Source organism: Macrosteles quadrilineatus, unplaced genomic scaffold (genome assembly GCF_028750875.1).
Source record: "Macrosteles quadrilineatus isolate MER2022 unplaced genomic scaffold, UCM_ALF_1.0 Scaffold_23__1_contigs__length_1887923, whole genome shotgun sequence".
NCBI classification, from domain to species: domain Eukaryota; kingdom Metazoa; phylum Arthropoda; class Insecta; order Hemiptera; family Cicadellidae; genus Macrosteles; species Macrosteles quadrilineatus.
In genome coordinates, this window is record NW_026542616.1 from 747323 (window position 1) to 767339 (window position 20017).

A 20017-nucleotide genomic window follows, 5' to 3' on the forward strand; every position below is an offset into this window, starting at 1 on the left:
GACCGCAGCTACAGAACAGTAACGCGTAATAGGCTTAACTCATCACAGTCAGCACCTGACCCTGGACAATCTCAACTATTAGGTTACAAATGCACCCTAACACTAATCCAAAACGACTTTTCGTTTTCAATTGGCCATCTATCAATGACCTGTGGTGCCTGTACATCGAGGCATTTTGAGAAGGAGAAAACCGGCCGGAATTCTTTAGGTTTATCAATAACGAAGATAATCGTGTTCTGAGTTACACGCCGGTACCTAATCCTTGAGTTGACTCTTTTAAACTCATTGTAAATATGACTATTATTCGTTTTTAAATAACTCCTGTAATACTTTGGAATTGCTCGAATTCGAGCAACATGTACACTAGTACTAGTTAAAGCCCTTATGCTCCAGTGGGAGTTAATGGAATTAAGTAAGACTGCGGATAGTCGTAGTATTCACTAGTGCTGCTGACGTTATTCCACACCAGGGAGGATCGCATCCAAAGTGCATGCCTTTAAATATCCACAATTCAGTGGGATATTAATATTGTTTGCAAACTTACAATTAGGTAAAACAAAAACCTTACCCGCACATACCAAAGCTAGTTTATAACTAACATATTTGAGATTTTTGTGTGCAAAATAATTTATTAATAAATAAATATAAATCAATAAACAAATATATATATATTCTCAATTCTGTACAGTGTAGTGAAAAATCCATAAACAAGCAAACTACAACAGTTCACTTATTCTCTACAAGAATTTAATGTATATATTTTTTGGCATTTTCTCTTTAACTATTAAGCGCAGACAACGCTTCAATGTAATAAATTATTTGTTTTTAAGCTGAACTAAACGGTTTGGAAAGAAATTTCATAGTTTTATGTTTTTAGGGCAAAAAATTATGAAGCTCAATTTTCACCCCATAACCCCTCCCCCCTCCTCAAATAAAAGAAAACATACATCGTTTGATCATGCTGGTTTGCGAACACGTCGAATAAATGGTGAATTGGATTTTATATACGAGTTGGCTTGTCTGTTTTAAAGGAAAACAATTAACCGGGCTATATTATTTCACAAAATACAACGGGCGACTTTGTTTGTTTTAAATCACAACAAAAACATAAACACGCAAAACATTGTTTATTATTGTTACTGTTAAGAGCAAAGTACTTTATATCCTATTTTTGACACAGTGCAATGCAAAACTCATTTGTTGCTTTATTCTGTGCCTTGTTTACACTTTTAATACATAGCCTATAACGCATTTACATCATAATGCACAGTATAAGGTTGGTGAAATTCTTCAAATAAATAGCTCGTTTGATTAGCCAACGCAACTTATTGACCACTTTTATGAATGAAGGAAATCAATAGTTGCAAAACCGAAGTTTCAAAGTCAACAAACTAGACTTTCAGTCATCAACCTTCGTTGGGTCAACGGTCTTTACATCACATGAATATCAGCATCAGTCCTGCCTGCAGTGTAGCCAACATGATGCAGTTGATTAATGCAAACACCCTGCGAGTAAACAATCGCTATAATTGTTTACTCAGTTTTATAACGAACTGCGAGAAATTGTTTTCGGAATTTCAGTCAATACTTTCCTTCTCCATATAAATGACTTTAGAGTAATTTTTAGCTTTCTATTACCATTTTACGTGGTTTGCTTGTCATAAACCGATGTGGCCAATTTTGGAAATTTTAAAGGTTTATGTTTGTAAATTTAAAATACCCTCGCCACAGCGAACCTGCCAACTAAGCGAATTTTTTTGTCTAAGTAGTTTTTCAATTAAATCTATTTAAATATTATTAGGTTTAACGAGTACCTAGGTTTTGCTGCCACAAGGAAACTAATAAAGTGTGTTTTTTAGTGAAATATTAATATTTTAGTATAAGATAAATACATATATAAACCCGGACGGACACATATATAACTCTCTCTCTCTCCCTCCCTATGTATGAATATAAATTAGAACAAATGGTGTTTTTGGCCTCTGGGGACATTAAAATGGAAAAGTATTCGATAAAACTCAAAACATAGTTGACTACCAAATTGGTGGTTCCAAGGGTAAATGCGTATCCTACACTAAATAATCCCTTTAGGAAGAACCATCAAACAGTCATTAAAAACCCAAACAAGAACAAACAATGGTCTCGTGCGTATATTCAATGTTGACTTTTGGAAACACAACACGTTTCCATACAACATATACATAGTTTACTTTTTGGTAGCTATTTTTGCGGCTACTTGAATATTTTACGTAAACTTGTTGTACACATTTCTGCTCTACTTTATAGATTGTATGTACAGATTATAGCTTACCTTTCCTTTACCAAACAATATATTCAGGAATAAACCAACTAAGGTAAGTCACTAAATGTACAATAGTTTGAGCTTTAAAAGGTGTTTAAGTTATCACAGCAATGCATATTTAAGTACTAAAATACTTGTTACACTTCTGGAAGTTATTTTTGCAGCCATGCGTATATTTTGTGACATCAAAACTGCTTGTGGAAATAAAGAAGACAGTGGACCAGAGGCCAGACAAATGTAGGCAATATTTCAGCCCCATCACTCTTAGTTTTGGTTTTTGATTTATCCCTCTCACTGTCACATGATACTGTCAATTGTTTGTCCAGGCAGTCCAGTTTTTCTTTTGGATAATATCATGCATTTTAAAGCTAAATGTGTTAATATATAGTTGTTAATATATAGGCCTTACGCTTTGTGAAAATAAAACGAACTGCACTTACGTATTTGTAACTTTTAACTACATAAACGTGAGAACCCATCTACGATACGATACCCAAGTTATTATTTAGTCCACAAAAACGAACGGAATATTTTCGTGTGTGACGTGTTTTTAGTGTAATAGTTTCAATTGAAATTTATTGACTACCTTCAAATTAGTGATTGATTTTCACTCCTTGTAAGCCCAAAGATGGTCCAGAACCGAAAAGATTTGTCACTACAAAACCAACAATCTATTACTTTTTTAGGTAGTAGTCTAAACGTGACCAGCATGAAACAGGCTTCAAAATTGTAATTAGGATTACTGTATGTCAATTAATTGCTATACACTCTGCACTAGAGCCACTTTGATACACAGTGTATGAATGTGGCGCTACCAACTGCCCCATTGATATCGTCGGCGCATGAGCACCTGGCGCAGCTCCGCGCCGCGACGGCTAGTGTCATATTGCCGCCGACCCTGCCAGCGCCCCGACGCCGCTGTAGCCTCCGCGCCGCGAATATGACGGCCCTCGCGGCCTACACCATGTTTGTGTGCGGACTGGCGGCCGTCGTGTGCTCTTGCTCTGACAACTGGCCTGGGGAAAGTGCGGGTGAGTTTAACATTATTTTAAGAATTTTTCTAAAAAATAATAAAAGGGATTTTTATATAATTTTGAAAGATTGTTGAAGTAGTTGGGTTGTTAGTTTTAGGTTATTTAGTAAGTATAATCATACAACGTCAAGTTAAAGTTTTGCCTGGTGTGCTGAATAAATTATTTATATACAAATATAAAACTACGCTCCTCAAAATGTAGACTAATAATTTTAATTAGAAAGCATTGAGTATTAAGTATAGCCTATAAAATTAATATCATTTCATTAGATGTTTGAGTAATTCTAAAAAATATCAAGCAGGTAAATTTAATTAAACATAATTTGTAACTCCATCAAACTAATATGGTAATTTGAAGGTCATGAGTGGGACAACTTTGGTTATCTTATATTTGTTTATTTGGTAAAAAGTATACAGATCCAAGAACTAAGTTAAACATTTAATAATTAATATGTTAATAAAGCTTATATGGTAAATATAAACGTCTTTATTGAAATTTTGTCCATTCCGTTTAAATTTTCTTCCAATCGACTTAACAAGCTAATGAATGAATCAGTTAAGCTAAACTTCTAATTGTAAATTTGGTGTAACATATTTCCAAACCAATATAGCCTACTCGTATAAAAGTGATGATATAATGGAAATTATCTTTTCAATGAAATTATAGCGTTTTCAAAGGTATGATTTAACTATGGTTATTGTAAGAAGCTGTTGAGAAATTAGTGCTGCTTATTATATTTGTTGGTTTGAAATAAGTTACTACTTTCACAAAGCTAACACAGCATCGAGCTAACACAAACAGATGAATCATAACATAATATTATCATTCAGGTATATAATAAACTAGTCTATGTTATACTCTTTATAAACTAATGTAACACTTATTTTATCCTACAAACTTAGCCTACTAAATTAAGTAAAGTAATTTATTTTATAAACTTTATAAAATAATGATTCAGACATTTTAATGAACAAAAGCTACACAAGAAATACGTAATTTAAATTTACAATAAAATAAATCTAACTTTCTATAACACAAAAGTACTTTTAACATAATACACTTGCATGAACTTGCAAAAATATCATCATCGACCCCTGAAAACCCTGTTTTATATTAGTAGCAATTCTAAATGTAACATGCTCTTGTATCTTTATTTATCAGTTTTGTTTAAAGTACTATCCCGAGAAGTGATTATAAGCGAAATGTGAAGGATATTATAAGCTATCAGGATGAATTATAAGTAAAACTACACTTAGATATTTTTATTTAGAAATAATTTTGGGAGTGAAAAGACTTGACAACACTCGTTAAAACATTGGTAAGCTGCATTTTGTTTGTGGATCCACTCATTAAACATTTTTACTATGGATGTTATTTTCCACCCATTCTGTTTTCTACGCCGGTTGTTGTTATGAGATGTCACATAGTCTTTTACGCTCTGATGAACTAACGTAAACAAAGAAAATCCTTTTTCGATTCTCAAAAGAGGTTCAATCATGTATTAAAAGAGTGGACAACTACTCCTTTAATCTAAGTTTTAATCTGGAACATTCATGTACACATCCTAGTGGGCTAGGCCTGTGCGTTGAACCATAGAGCTATGGTTGAACTTGTCATTAGAGCAAGGCACCGTACATGAATGAACAGTACCATTGACTATATTGTACACCACATTATGGTACATAGTCTATGATGGTACCAAAATTGGCGGCAGCAGATCTCGAACCCATTACTTCATACTCATCAAAAGCATGGATTATGATGGGTTGATTATCGCCACTCAAATTCATTGATTTAACCATTTTTGCTGACCGCTGCAACAATACATCAAATATAATTTTTATACAGTACAGGGTGGTTCCAAATTGTCTGGACTTATTTTGTGGACTTGTTCCTTGGGCGAGACAAACATAGAATTCCATATAAGTATGGGTCTAAAATGCCTAGATTTCTGTCTGTCGGTCTGTTTGTGACTTTAAAAAATTATTTTACATCTTAAGCATTTTACAAGATATACATTTTAAAATGTAAAAAATGTGCAATTCAGAAGGTAGATAGAGCTTAAAAAATGTTGTTCCAATATCTCAAGCCATTTCAATATGGCGGCCATTTAAAATCTTTTCTTCAAAATTTAATATGATACCGTATTAATAAAAAAAAAACACTTTATGATAAAAAATATATAAATTTAAAATATAAATCAATGAGACATGGTTCATTGAAATTGGATGACGAACAACCGAGCTATCCGTTTTTTTTACATTCGGTTACCCAATTTTTAAGGACTACCATACAACTCAAGTTAGGTCCTATTAAATTGCATGACCGCAAATCTAAGAAAAAAACTGGTATTTTGGTTGTTTGTCATCAGGTTTTAACAAAAAGGTCTCATTTGATTTGGATTTAAATTCTCTATCATTTTGTGTAAAAACAATTTTATGAATAAATACGGGTTTCATGAAATTTGGCAGACCAATTTTTAAATGGCCGCCATATTGAAAAGGCTTGAGATATTGGAACTAAATATTAAGCTCTTTTTACCTTCTATACCTACATTTATAACAATTTTGAAATCTCTATTTTGAAAAATGCTTAAGGTATAAAATATATTTTAAACATCACAAACAAACCGACAGACAGAAATCTGACGGAAATCTTGGACCCATACTTAAATGGCAGTCCACCAAATATGTCCAGGCAATTTGGAAACACCCTGTATATTAAATTACTGCGTTTTAAAACTCACATTTATTTTTAAGACAATAATTCGTTCGTCAAAGAGAATATTACACGTTCAACTAGTTTTAATTTACTCATGCGTAACTAAAACAGACTTCGTTCATAGAGTAGCCGTGTTCAATGCAAATTACGAAACTGCTCCTTTGACACAAATGAATGTGCTTAAAATAAAGCACAAGGGGAAAATGTCTTTAGTGAAATCTTTTCCGTTTACATTTTCTTCCAATTGACTTAAAATTATTTTACTAACCCAAAGAATAAAATTAATAGTTGAATTAAGGCAAATGTACAGTATTTTAATAGCTTAATGATAAATATGGTAGGGTAAATGACTATTTAACTGTGAAAAGAACGTGTTCAGCATTGAATTTTCAGTAGGTTTCCGGAAGCCTATTCAGACTGGTCTATGCTAACATGTACTGTAATTGCTTGCTTTTAGAGCTAGAAACACATTAGTCCGTTAAAAGCGGTTAAATGTCGAGTACCGTGACAAATCTAAAGCATACTTGGGTTTTATTTATCACACAAGTAATTAAGAGTACTCTAGAAACCATTTCCTCAAGTCTACTACTCATTGAAATCTTTATCTACAGTAAATTTTAATGGTAATCTATATATTTAATACGCTAGGCATATTTTTGTCATAATTGTTTTGGAGTGGTGGTGCTATTGATCACCACGTCCAAGGTGTCGTTATAAAGGTCTTGGCATGTAGTTTTGCCATCAAACAAAAAAAAACTTTGGAATTCCATCAGGGCTCTGCCCCAGTGGCCTTCAAAGTTCCCATGTTATTCATAGGGATAAAATGTTTGTTTACATGTGAACAGATGAATACTTTCAAATTGACACTAATATTTGAAACAACTGGTTATACTAAAATTTTGCACAAAATCAAAACATAACCAATAAAACGTTTGACTTAATGGATACTATAAGACGTTGACCAGGACGGCCAATAGGAGGAGGTCAACAAATTTTAACTGGTAAACGAGAACGAAATACGAATAATACTATTGTCGTTGATAGCCGAATACAGCAAGCACCCTTCCGTGTTGGGTTTACGTGTGCTCTCCAACAGCCGCCTGAAGATTCCACATTCAATTTAGGACTGTTGGATAATCGCTGCATAAGCTGTTGATTTTGGAAAACAAGGAGGCGGGTAAGACTAAAAAAGGAAACAGAAGAGAGGAGATATTAGATGAGTGGCAAATGCGTTGGGAACAGAGTGTTTTATGTTAAACAGAACGTTTTAAAGGTAAACTTTCATATGTATACCTAACATCAGAAAGAGACTGGAACAAGATTGGGAGATGGACCATTATGAAACGCAGTTTGTCACAGGACATGGAAAATTTCAATGCGATTTTGTGAAGATTTCACATGGTGGAAGAGGAAGTATGTAGATGTGGAGAAATAAAAACCACGAGTCGCGTATTTATAAATTGTTCACATCAGGAAACAAATAGAAGAGAACAGGAATAAGTATTGGATAAGAGAGGTCTAGAGATGAGAAAATAAAACATGATGAGTGACAAGGAAACAATTGAGACGTTTAGAAAAGTAGCTAGGGAAATAGGAAAAACCAGGGATACATACAGGTGTTAAAAAAAGAAACAAACAAAAACTAGGAGAGAAAAGGAATGAAAACTTGCTCATGAAGGGGAGAGGAAAGGTTAGAGCGAATCTCAATGATCCTAATTGCTCAGAGCGGTATGGGGAAGGGAGTCGTGCTGTTAGGCTTTTGTACACATAATGTGTCTGGAGACCTAATACGGCTATGAGTAACGCTATTTGTAGAAAACACTATTTACATTAAATTTTGATTATATCGATCTGTTATGTAGGCTACATCTTGAGTATTTTCATAATATTTGAGTCGAACATTTTAAAGTCATTAGAAACTATGACTGTTATTCGTTTTAAAATAACACCTGTAATACTTAGCAATTGCTCGAATTCGAGCAACAGGTACACTAGTATGAATATTATGAGGAACATTGTACACATTAAACTTTTACGTTCTGTTAATTATTGTCAGAATAGCGGTATACTGGATACGGTACACACTGATCTTATGAGTGGGTTTGATTTCTACTGGTCTGTGGGTTTTTTGGGGAGATCTCATTCGGAGGCCTGAATAAATAAAACTACAAAAACCTTTGCATTATTCTTTTTCTCATAAAAATAAACACTTGAAGTAAACCAACTATAATCAAAAGTATTGCAACATACAATGTAGTAACCAGAACATAGTAACCAACTCATAAGGTTAATATGCGAAACTTCAGAGCCACTGGGGCAGAGCCCGAAAGGATTTTAGAGATAAGAGTATGTCTATATGTTAATCGGGAAAGTGAGCTATCATCATACCAAATTTCAGCCTAAAATCCGACCAGTATTAAATGCGTGATTAAACTTCAGACAAAGAAACAAACCAACAAACACACAAACTTTCACATTTTTATAATATTAGTAAGATAATGATATGGTACCTTTTCTTAATAGATGTGACTGAGACATATTAATTTAAATCAGCTTCAACGTGTAGGCCTACGGAGAAGTATTCAAAATTATCTTCTGAATTATTGGTTTATTTGGTTAAAACATTAAATTTTAGCTCATAAAGTGTCGGATGAAGTTATTACATATTCGTCTGGAATCTCTGCACTGAACTTAAAACGTAAAGCAGATGGAACCTAAAAATTGTATATCGCTAAATATTAATATATTTTGGCAACAGCAGGCGGCATTTCCGTAGCCGTTTGGTGATTGGGGATCCACCTACGTTTTGCATTTTCAAACGAGATGTTATTTTCCACCCATTGGGTTTTCGACACCAACGGATGTTATTATACGATGTCATATTGAGTTTGACGCTCTGTTAAACTAACGGGAACAAGGAAAAAATTATTTACGAAATTCAATCGTTTACGTATAATTTTCCCCAATCGTACTGTCGGTTAAGTCAACAGCAAGCTAGTTTTAAAACATGATATTAAAGTTGACCCACTCGTATTTTATATTGTTGCCAATCCTCATAAGAAAATTCAAACGTTTCATATTGACTTTGTCCGATATATATTACAAAACCTCATCTGATATGAATAGTGTCCCTAGATGAAAACAACTCAATTGTACTATTGAACTTACTTTTACGTATAATCAAAAGGTAATGGGCACACGAAAACGTAGGAATATCTGTTTTAAGTAGTTTATATTGAAGTATACTAATGTTATATATAAGTATACTCTACCTCAGTGGTGGGGAGCGAGCTAAGGGGAGCGAGCTGGCGTAGTGGTTAGAGCGCGGGACTTCAGTCCCTAAGGTCCCGGGTTCGATCCCCGCCAAGTCACCAATGGATTTGATCTATGTGATAATGCCGCAACCCCTAGGTCTAGCCTGAAGTAATGTGAAAAACAATCCCAGGCTCGTGCCTAGCGTCCATAGGACAAAAAAATAAAAATCTCAGTGGTAAATCACGTGTTAGTTGACAGTTTGGCTCTGAAAAGACATTTGCCAGCTTTACATTTACAGTAGATGCAGTTGTTGGAAGCTTATACTGGTTGGGTTGGGTTTAACTGGAGTTGCTCGCTTTTAGAGTTAAAACACCATGAAAAGCGACAGAATAATAGCTGAGTACATTGCAACATTGCTAGGTAAGCATTTATCCGTTGTAGGTGTATCTTGTACTTCGTACAAATAATTGTGCATTGTGAACAAATTATGTTTATTTATGTTTGTTTTATAGTGTTTGTAACTTTAGGTGAGCTCATATTTGCATTATAAAAATGCTATGTTAAACATAAAAATATCTTCAATATAAACATTTTGGAATTATTATTCTGAATCAATCTATATCTAAAAAGTAATCGTTCCTTTTTTGTTCAGTCGGAAACGATTACTCATATTGCGGTAAATATTATCATATTTTGTAGCTACTGTATATGTTATAGAAACGTACGGAAGAATCATATAATTTTCTTATGTGATACTATTTACTATTTACTATTTATTTTTTTATTTATTTCTTATGTGTTTACTATTTTTCTTATTGTAGGCCTACAATATAAGATAATTTGTAGGTTTACAATTTTTTAAATCCTTATGCATATTTAAACATAGAACGTTGTACGATTTTACTTGGTTATTCTTCATAATTTTTCAATGTTTCCAATTACAAATCGTTTATTAGGACCCATTTTTTCGTTTGAATTGGTTAAACGTAGCATACGGGTAGTCATTATAAAAAAGGTTTGAGGTGAATTAACATCATATTCGGTATATAGAAGTTTAATTGAATGTGATCACTGATATGAATGCTTAACACTAAAGCTTATCATTCCCAACCAACGAGAGATAAATTAACGTTTAACCACCTTAAATCATTTTCATATTAGACCTTATATTCATAGGACAAATCAACCATAAAATACTGCATTATTTCACACTTCTGAAGGTTTAGTTAAAGATTTCCTGCAAGGCTATATCATTGTCATTTATTTATAATTAAAATATTATATTAGGTATCTCAAAAGTTAAGGTAAGGTCAAAGACACTTCAATCAATTACACTCATAAATTAGTTCAGAAACTCCAAAACGATTCTTGGACTCAAACAATTCTATTGATAATTACAGTTTCTAAGTTGAATCGCTTTTTGAGAGTCGTTCACCATTGTTAACAGGATTAGCCAAGTTTGAAGGAGGATAATCAAACTCAATAACTTTGAATACTTTATTAAACAGAGTCATAAGAGACATTTTCAAAATCAGCTTGAGCTAGTTTCGGACCATCTAAAACCTGCAAAATATTCTAAGAATGGAACATAAAAACCGTCGAATTTCGGGAATGATATCTTGAAATGTATGTAAGTTTCATACAACATATTTATGAAAAACACACTTTTGAACTAATCAAATATTAGTGAAGTATACTGAATGTTGAACTTTTTTTTAAAGCTCTCTCTCAACAAATAGCTTTAATGTGTTTTATTATTCACAATCGGAACTATGAGGTACTTACTATTCTTCATTACGTAATTCAAACACGTACTACCACGCTAGGGGCTGTATGAAATTAAATTTCCATTGTAAAGTGAGGTAAGATTTCTAAGAGTCTTCTTTGCATTCAACTCAATTGAAAGCAATGTATTATTAGTTAATTGTATTCGAGAGAAGATTGAGAATAAAAATGCATTGTTACTCTATCAAAACATGAAATACATGTTTACTAAAATAGTATTGTATTGTTGAATTTGACGCTTGTTAGTAATATTTGCATAATGCTTAAACACGAATTAATTTGCGTCTCGTGTAATACCTTGACACCGTTTATGTAATAAATGCATAACTATTATGTAATATTCATTTATAAATTTGAAAAACACCTAGGTGGAGCTGACATACTAATGAGGGGGGGGGGTCCCTTTGTACGAATAAAATTACAACAAAATATTTTTTAATGAAAACACCAAGACAATTATTATATTACAAACGATGTATCCACCACATGAAAACGATTTCTTTTGGAACGATTAAATCGTGGCAACCCTTTATTAATTATAATGTTCGGAATGGAATTACTCTAAATTACTTTAATATGGAACAATTAATTACTTATTTAAACCAAAAGATTAATATGGTTCTATTTATTAAAATATTCCATTTATTAATATTATATACAGCATAAAAAATAATAAATGACCACTTTTACAGTACTTTTAATCTCTTTATACGAATGAAGACAATGAATTTAACCAGCCCAAAACGTGATGTCAACAGCTCGTGTAAATTATTGTAGACAAAAAAAAAGAAGGAATTTAATTGCTGTGCAGTATGTCATAGGCCTACTAAATATTTATTAGACATGAATTGAGTGTCATGAACTAATATACGTTACTAGTTGCGTGTAATAAGTTAATCTAATACATAAAAAGTAAATTCATGAAAAGCAACAGTTTTCTTGAATAGCAATATAAATAACAGAAAAACCAAATTTAAACTTAATTTCATCTATTGAATGGGATTTTAAAATTTTGTAACGAAGTAGGCAACTAACTGTGTAGCATATAAGACCACGCTAATTATTACAATTGAAAAATTGCTGTTTGGATAATTCTTGGCAAAGCCTCGCTCTTAAACCTCTAACGTTGCCAAGACCGCTTTTCATTAGTTATATAGTTTCCACTGATATTTTTATAGTTTAAGCTTTTAAATCATTATTTCTATGTAACAGGAGTTGCATTTTTAATCAAGATTTCTTTTTATCCTTATTATTGCATTTATATCAGCTTGGTCGCAGATTTAATGTTAAAAATATTGAATTGAATATGTTTATATACATTATATAAACGACACGTCGTTATTCATAATGTACTCGACTACATGTAGTTATATAGCAATTGATTTAAAAAAGGACATGGTTTAATATTGTATTACAACTTGTACTTGTGTTTACCTTTGATACGTTTTTAGCTTAAGTTGTTAACCCTGCACATGACTTGGTGAAGTAGATTGGAAATAAGAGGAGACAAAAACGGAAACACTTCCCGGTCTGATCAGGTGGCTAACACATTTTCTTCCTTGAGTGGGTTTAATTTTGTGTTTCTTCATACATTCGGACCTACTCTATGCTTCTTGGTGATTTAATGTTTTGAAATCAATGTAATGGTATTTTTATACCTTGGAAAAATCATGTTAGCTAGTTCAATGATTGATTGATTGATTGATAGATATAACAACTAAGTTCCTTAATAGCTGCATTTTTTTATAACTTTAATGTAAATATTTAACGTTTTTATTCTTAATGGTTATCAATTGTACAAATTTGAGTGTAAGAGTAAAAGAGTAAAAGTGCTCAATAATTAAGGTTTTACGCTCGTTTGTGATAAAAAAATGTTATCTATCCATGTTGCTGAAGCGCCATAAAGATTTATAATTTAGTCTTTAAACATCGTGTTTAGTGATGTAAAGAATAATTTTATTAATAATAATAATAAACAACTTAATAAATGAATCTCCTGGTGTGTTCTTAAGACGGTAATTAGTTAGTAAGTTACTTTTGAACAGAACACAATATGATTTCAAATTCACTCTTGCGCTAACTGTAATCAACTTCAGTAGCTTTGATGAATATAAACTGTAAAACTATTTCTTTGAATACAATTGTAATCGATCTTCAATATGCTGTAAAAAGCGATCTATCTTAAATATTTCTTGGAAATCTACAAGTCATCTTTAAATTCCTTTAAGTTAGAAGAAGTCAAAAGATATTTTAAAATTAAAATAACGGAATATCCATCGTAAACATGTAACAGAAAAAGTCTCGTTACATAAATAAAAATGATAGTAGATAAAAAAAGTAGTCTGCTGATGACGGCCTGTTTCATTCTTAGTGGTTTTCATTTCGACACTAAATAGAATTTTAAATATTTACCAAAATTTAACCTTGATATTTTAAAATCACTTGAAATTCAACCAAAAATTACGTAAGGTTAAAAAAACACGAATTCCGTAATAACTGTGTTATGCCGCTAAGAGAAACCCTTTAGGCACTTTTACCTCATCAAAGTGAAGAGGTTTTTGAACTGGTTCATTTAAACGGATACAGTTTAAAAGATTCTGAATTTAATGCTCAGGCTCTGTGTTTTCCAGAAGCTCAGATGAGGATAAGATCAGCTAAAAATTGACAAGCAAAATGAGCTCCTAGTAATAGCTATGCTAATATGTATGATGTAGGTCAACATTGAGCCTACTTAGTTCTAAAGTTAATCATCTTGAAATTATTTTTTAGTAGTCTATTAACTTATTTATAGAATATTTTAACTTTTGGTATTGCATAAACACCAACTGCCATATGTATTTTGCTCACGTTTCAGTACTTATTTTTAAATTTGATTTTATACAGCAAACAACATCAAAAAGCGTGTGATAATCAAAGTTTTTTTGTGGGAAACAGGTCAAACTATCTTTAAGATTAAACATTGAATAAAAGCATAAACTACGTTAGAAAACTTCGCAATTATTATTGCTCTCAATTCAAAGTTCCACAAATAATAGTAATTACAGTTTCCAACTTTCTATTGCTTCTTGAGCTTTGTACACTATTGTTGGCAAGAATATCCTAGCTGAAAGAAGTATGTCAAATGCAGTATCTTGATCTATGGATTGCTTTTGACAATAACAATCGCTATTTCGTAAGAACAATTGATGTAATACTAAAACCAGAAATTATCATTGAGACATACAGACGCTTTTTAAACCTAAAAGTTCCTCTTTATTTATTTTGAACAAAATCAGTACAGTAGTATGTTTGAATAATCAGTTGCAATTGCCAGCATACCGAACTAAAATATTGTTTTCGCTGCGATAAAAGTAAATAGTTAGTCACATTATTTTACATTTAACGTGATCTTAAAGACTAACAAACACTTTAAGTCCAAGACAAGAAATAACTTTAATAAATAAAAACATATACTATAAGGTACGTTTACATACGACCGTTTTTTAAAGTATAGTAGGTAGCCGTTTCAGTTCAGTTCTTGGAATTGAAAAGTTTCACATAACAACATAGTTTTACTCATAACAACACGGGTAACGGACCAATGAGGTTCAAGGATTGAGAGACAATAAGTAAATTTGTAATGATTTGAACTTCAACTAATCAGCTGTTCAGGCCAATTTAATTGTTGAGTGGTGCAATTAATTAGTGTTTGGTACTATGTTTCGTTTCATCACTGTAAGTGGTGATGAGAGGTTATAAACGAAAAGATAACCTCTCTTAGAAGTTATGAGCAGTGATTTTTAGTAATAAAAAAACTGTCGTAGGTAAAGTTGTGTACGCAACTCGCTGAAATAGTGTTAACGACACGAGTAGAAAATTTTAGGTACGAGCCTTACTATTTTATCACTCTGTATTCGAAAATTGTCCATTTCCATTCACCGAAAACCAATGGTGACCAGCTGACTTTTTCTAACATAAACATTACTTTCGCCAGACAAACAATACTTTGCCTGACATCAACAAAGTTTATTTATTTGATTTATTTGTTTGTTTTGGCAGTTTGTTGATGTTCAATCAGCAGAATTAATTGAAAAGCTGTATTGTGTTTAGATTATCAATACGAATAAATTACGAAATATCAGATAATTATTTAAAGTTTTATAAAGTAGTTTTTTTCATCGTGATAAAAAGTATCGTTCAATACTCGTCACGAAAGTCCCATTTCAGGGCAAGATAGTGTTTTACACGCGAGTCGAAGTAGTGACATATACTATTTCATCATACTGTCCGGAAAGCAGCGGTTTTTAGTTCTCTAAATCAGCAAAATCAACGTTTTCAGGTAACTTCAAATAGGGAACAGAAAAAAAAACATATGGTAAACTTTCGGTTTGCTAACATCAAAATTAACGTAAACATTGATGAAAACATTTAATAACCTCAAATTATGTGGTACAATTTTACAACGATTAGAAGCTTATTTCCACAGTATGATGAAAATAGTTGTTCATCACACGGAGAAAAAGTGTGTTTTGGCACTCCAAGCTCAGCTGCGCCTCACTTGTAAAACCAGATTGCGTACCAGAAAGAGCCACTTTTGCTCCTAGTGATGAAAACTACTATTCGACATATGCATTCACAACGAAAGCTGGTTTATTTTATAAGGTGAAAACATATTATTTTCTAATACATCATACTTTCTAAAATATGATAATGTAAGCAAATCACACCTTACTTTACACGTATTCAGACAAACACAATAGATGATTTCAAAATTATTCGTAGAAGAATCAATAAATCGCTGATCATTCTCAAATGAAATTCAAACATGTAACATAACTGTGTAATGCTAGGCTGTGTAACTTTAAACTGCTTCCATCGTAAAGCGAGTTGGAAAGGTTCTTTTTCCATCAAAATTGAGACCCGTATAATTCCTGTTGCTGGGAAAAAAGATTAATCATTAAACATTTCCAGTCCCCTTAAATCTGATTTATACACTTTGCAGATTACTTCATCTGTGAACATAACCTTTTATTTGGATTAAATTAGTTACTTTCAATATATTCCAAAAAGATATGTGTCATACTCTTGAAAATCAGTAGTAACTTTAATAAATAATATAATAACTTTAAAATTGTATAATAAGCACCAAAGAAAAGCTTATTAAAAAAAGAATCATGTCAAAACATTGACGGCGAGGAAAGTTTACATGAAAGGAAGAAGAGAGAATATTTTATTATTTTGTCTTTCACTTCTTTGTCCTCTCTTTGTATTCTTTGTGATTGTAGTCAATGTCACCAGGTCTCAGTCCATACAATACACAGGGATGCAGCAAATATCTTTACAAAGGGATCTTTTATGGCTTGTGAACCCCAAATGAATAATGTTTGTACCACTTAATTAAAATGAAAGCTTAGAAATTATGATAATGTTAATATGGTAAAGCAAGGGTCTGTGTGCTGATTAATGGAAGATAAGAAACTATATTCATTTTGTTTCAAAACACTGAAATAGTTTAAATTCATTTAACATAACATTTGTTTCAGTTAAGATGAAAAATATCATCGACTATTTTTTTTATACAAGTTAACAAATTAAGTTTCAAAAACATACTTTGAGACGAAAGTGTTGTAATTGCCCGCGAGTAGCTGTGAATTCCTTGATGGGGAATCTTTAGGGGGCTTCCTGTACAGATAAAATCCTACTTATAATATTATAAATGAGAAAGTTTGGATGGATGGATGTATGGATGTATGGATGTATGTTTGTGACAAGTGAACGCGAAAAATACTGGTCGGATTGGGCTGAAATTTGGCATGATGATAGCTCACATCCCCGATTAACATATAGGCATATTCTTATTTCAAAAATCCTTTCGGGCTCCGCCCCAGTGGCTCTGGAGTTTCCCATGTTAACCTTATGAGAAATGAAATTATTGAATCTTAACAGCTGTTTCAATTAAACAAGTTGGTTCTGTTCTGTGATGTTCGATAGCATTAAAGTTACAAAAATTACCAACAGGGTGCAGCACTATTATTTCTTTTACATTTATGACAACAGCTAATTTGCAACCAAAAGGTGAGTGAGCGTAGCGAACGAACTTCAACCTGGAGGCGAGTTAGCGTAGCGAACGAGCTAACCTGAAGGCAAGTGAGCGCAGCGAACGAGCTCCAACCTAAAGGTGAGTGAGCGTAGCGAACGAGTTCCAACCTAAAGGTGAGTGAGCGTAGCGAACGAGCTCCAACCTAAAGGTGAGTGAGCGTAGCGAACAAACTTCAACCAGGACGTGATTGAGCCATGCGAACGGGATAATCTTGAAAATTAAGAAGTTAAACGGGGCAAAGCCCGCGGGTTACAGCTAGTTACACATATGTAGTATTTTCTACAATACAATATGTCAACAGCCATTTGTACAAACAGTACTTACAAGAGTTACTTCGTTGCTGGCATTATTAGTACATGTAAATTCATAAACAGTAAAGTCAACCTTGCCCCAAAGACTAATGATATGTGATGCAAATTCTTGCTTGAAAAACAATATAAATATCAGGAAAACAAAATAAATTAAGATTTGTTTTTAATTTGGTAATGAAACAATACATACTAACTGTGCTGCAATAAGGTCAATTTCGTTACTATTGTAAAATTGCTGTTTGGATGATTCTTGGCAAAGCGTTGCTCCCAAAACCTCTAAAACGCTGCCAAGAACTCATTTAATTAACCATGTAGTTTCCTCTGGCATTTATTTTGTGTTAACAACTCTTTAACGATTTAAAACCGTTTGTTGAACTTGCTATAAACCTTCGTTGTTTTTGAAGACACTTTCATTTTATTCATTGGACCTTTTAAGTCTGGGTAGCTGAGTGGGAAAGCGACAGCTTTTGAATTTTAAGATTCCTGGTTGGATCCCCAGTGTGGCTGGTTTTAGATCCAGATGGTATTTTGTCATTAACCAATGATAAAAAGTGCTATGTTTGATAATAGAAGAATATAGAGCAATTTTGGGCATTTCTATACAAAGATATCAACAGTAAAAGCACACAAAATAATATCAAATGCATTTGTTATGGAATTTAGTATATGACGGAAATTCTATTTTTAAGAATAAGTGGTTATTTTCATGAATAAGGGTTTAACCCTAACTAAAGGTGAGACTTCGGGCTCAAGGCAGTAGCGTCGTGGGTTCGGATCCTGGTCACTGCCACAATCTTACACACAGTTCACCTTTGTACTGTACCGGCTCACCCCTTGCTTTGCTGGATACGTTCCACGCAGAGATCTGTAATCTATGTGGACGGGCAAATGGAAGGTGAAAAGAGGCCGCCAACCTCTTAAAAAAAGGACGTTTATTTTTAAAGATAAGTACAAAAACGGTTACTTCTCCCCGTAATACGCTTCGCAGGAACCTTGTGGGTTATTTTTGCCCCTCGTCGCCTGGCCAGAACTGTCCATCAAAACTATCAAAACATTCTGTTAATGTTCACAACGCAGTACACGTTGTGTAAGTTTGCTTTCTGCGTATCAACATCACATGTTGGTTTGTTCGGTCTTGTAAATTCATACTGCAGGACTTACACGATCCATACGATGAGTATTACGACATTTACTAGGAATGTTATCCAAACACGGTAGTTTAGAGGAAAACGCTAAGTTCCTGGAGTAGGTCATAACAGATGAATGAGCTTGTCACAGTTGAGGTTTCATTAAACACGTTACAATAATTAAAATTCCTTGTTCAAACAAGAAAATAGTTTTAGAACATCACGTGACACGTATTTATTTAGTATAGCTTTGATTTTGTGCAGTTAAACAATTTGTATACACTTATATAGGAAAATATGATGTAAAATTTAATGTACAAAACTATAGAAAAATCGTTCAAAAATAACGAATTCTTAAAGTAGACTATAAGACCCATTAGTTGGCTATTTACAGATTGGAAGTAGGATGTGACAAAAACGGAAACACTCCCGTGACTAATTTAGTTTGCTTTCTGGTTTGCCGCGAAGGAAATTTTTACTCAATTTTGTGTGCTTTCATAGTGTAAGTGGCTGTGATGCGTGTTTAGAAACTCTGCCACATGATCTACTTTGAAAAGATACAATCGAATTCACATTCAAATTTTTGCCCTACCCGGTTATTCTCCCTTATCGGAAGAGAAGTAACTTTTTACTCAATTATAGTTTTTGTTTAGTTGTTACGAATTGAGGTAGCCTATTCATTAATTTACTACTTAAATAATTTACCAACTACCCTACAAATATGTATTAAGTACTGTACGTTTGATTGAAATTAAATTGGATATCATGATTGAATTAGATCAATAATAAACTAATCTTGCCCTTATCAGTTTTAGTTTTCAGTAGAGGATGAAGTTTTACGTATTAATTTTCCTGTATAATATCGAAATAATATAAAAAGAATATGACGATTTAAATAACTATAAAATAAGTGTAAAACCTTGGTTTTAATTCGGTTTTAAGAAAACAATTCGACGATCGGAAATGATTTAATTAGTTAAACAACTATCACTATTAACTAATTAACAATAAATTCAATGTGATACTGAATAATCTATGGAACTAAGAAACTGAGAAACGTCACTAGCCATAACTTTTTTTTTTATTTGTAAATGGTTGCACCATTTTTACATGAAAAATACAATAATCTTACATACAGAATAAGCAGAAAAAAATCACATGCCAGCACAGAAGTAGTGAAAGAAAAAAAACTGGAAAACAAGACTTCAATAACAAGATATAAAAAGATAAATAACAACTATAAATAACAAACTATGAATAACAAACTATAAATAACAACTATAAATAACAAACTCACTTCATTAACACTTAAGATGTACTTTGTATTTTCTAATATCTTGGAACACTCAACGTGCCACACCATATCAAAGATGCCAAGTCACTACTTAACATTTAATGTATTA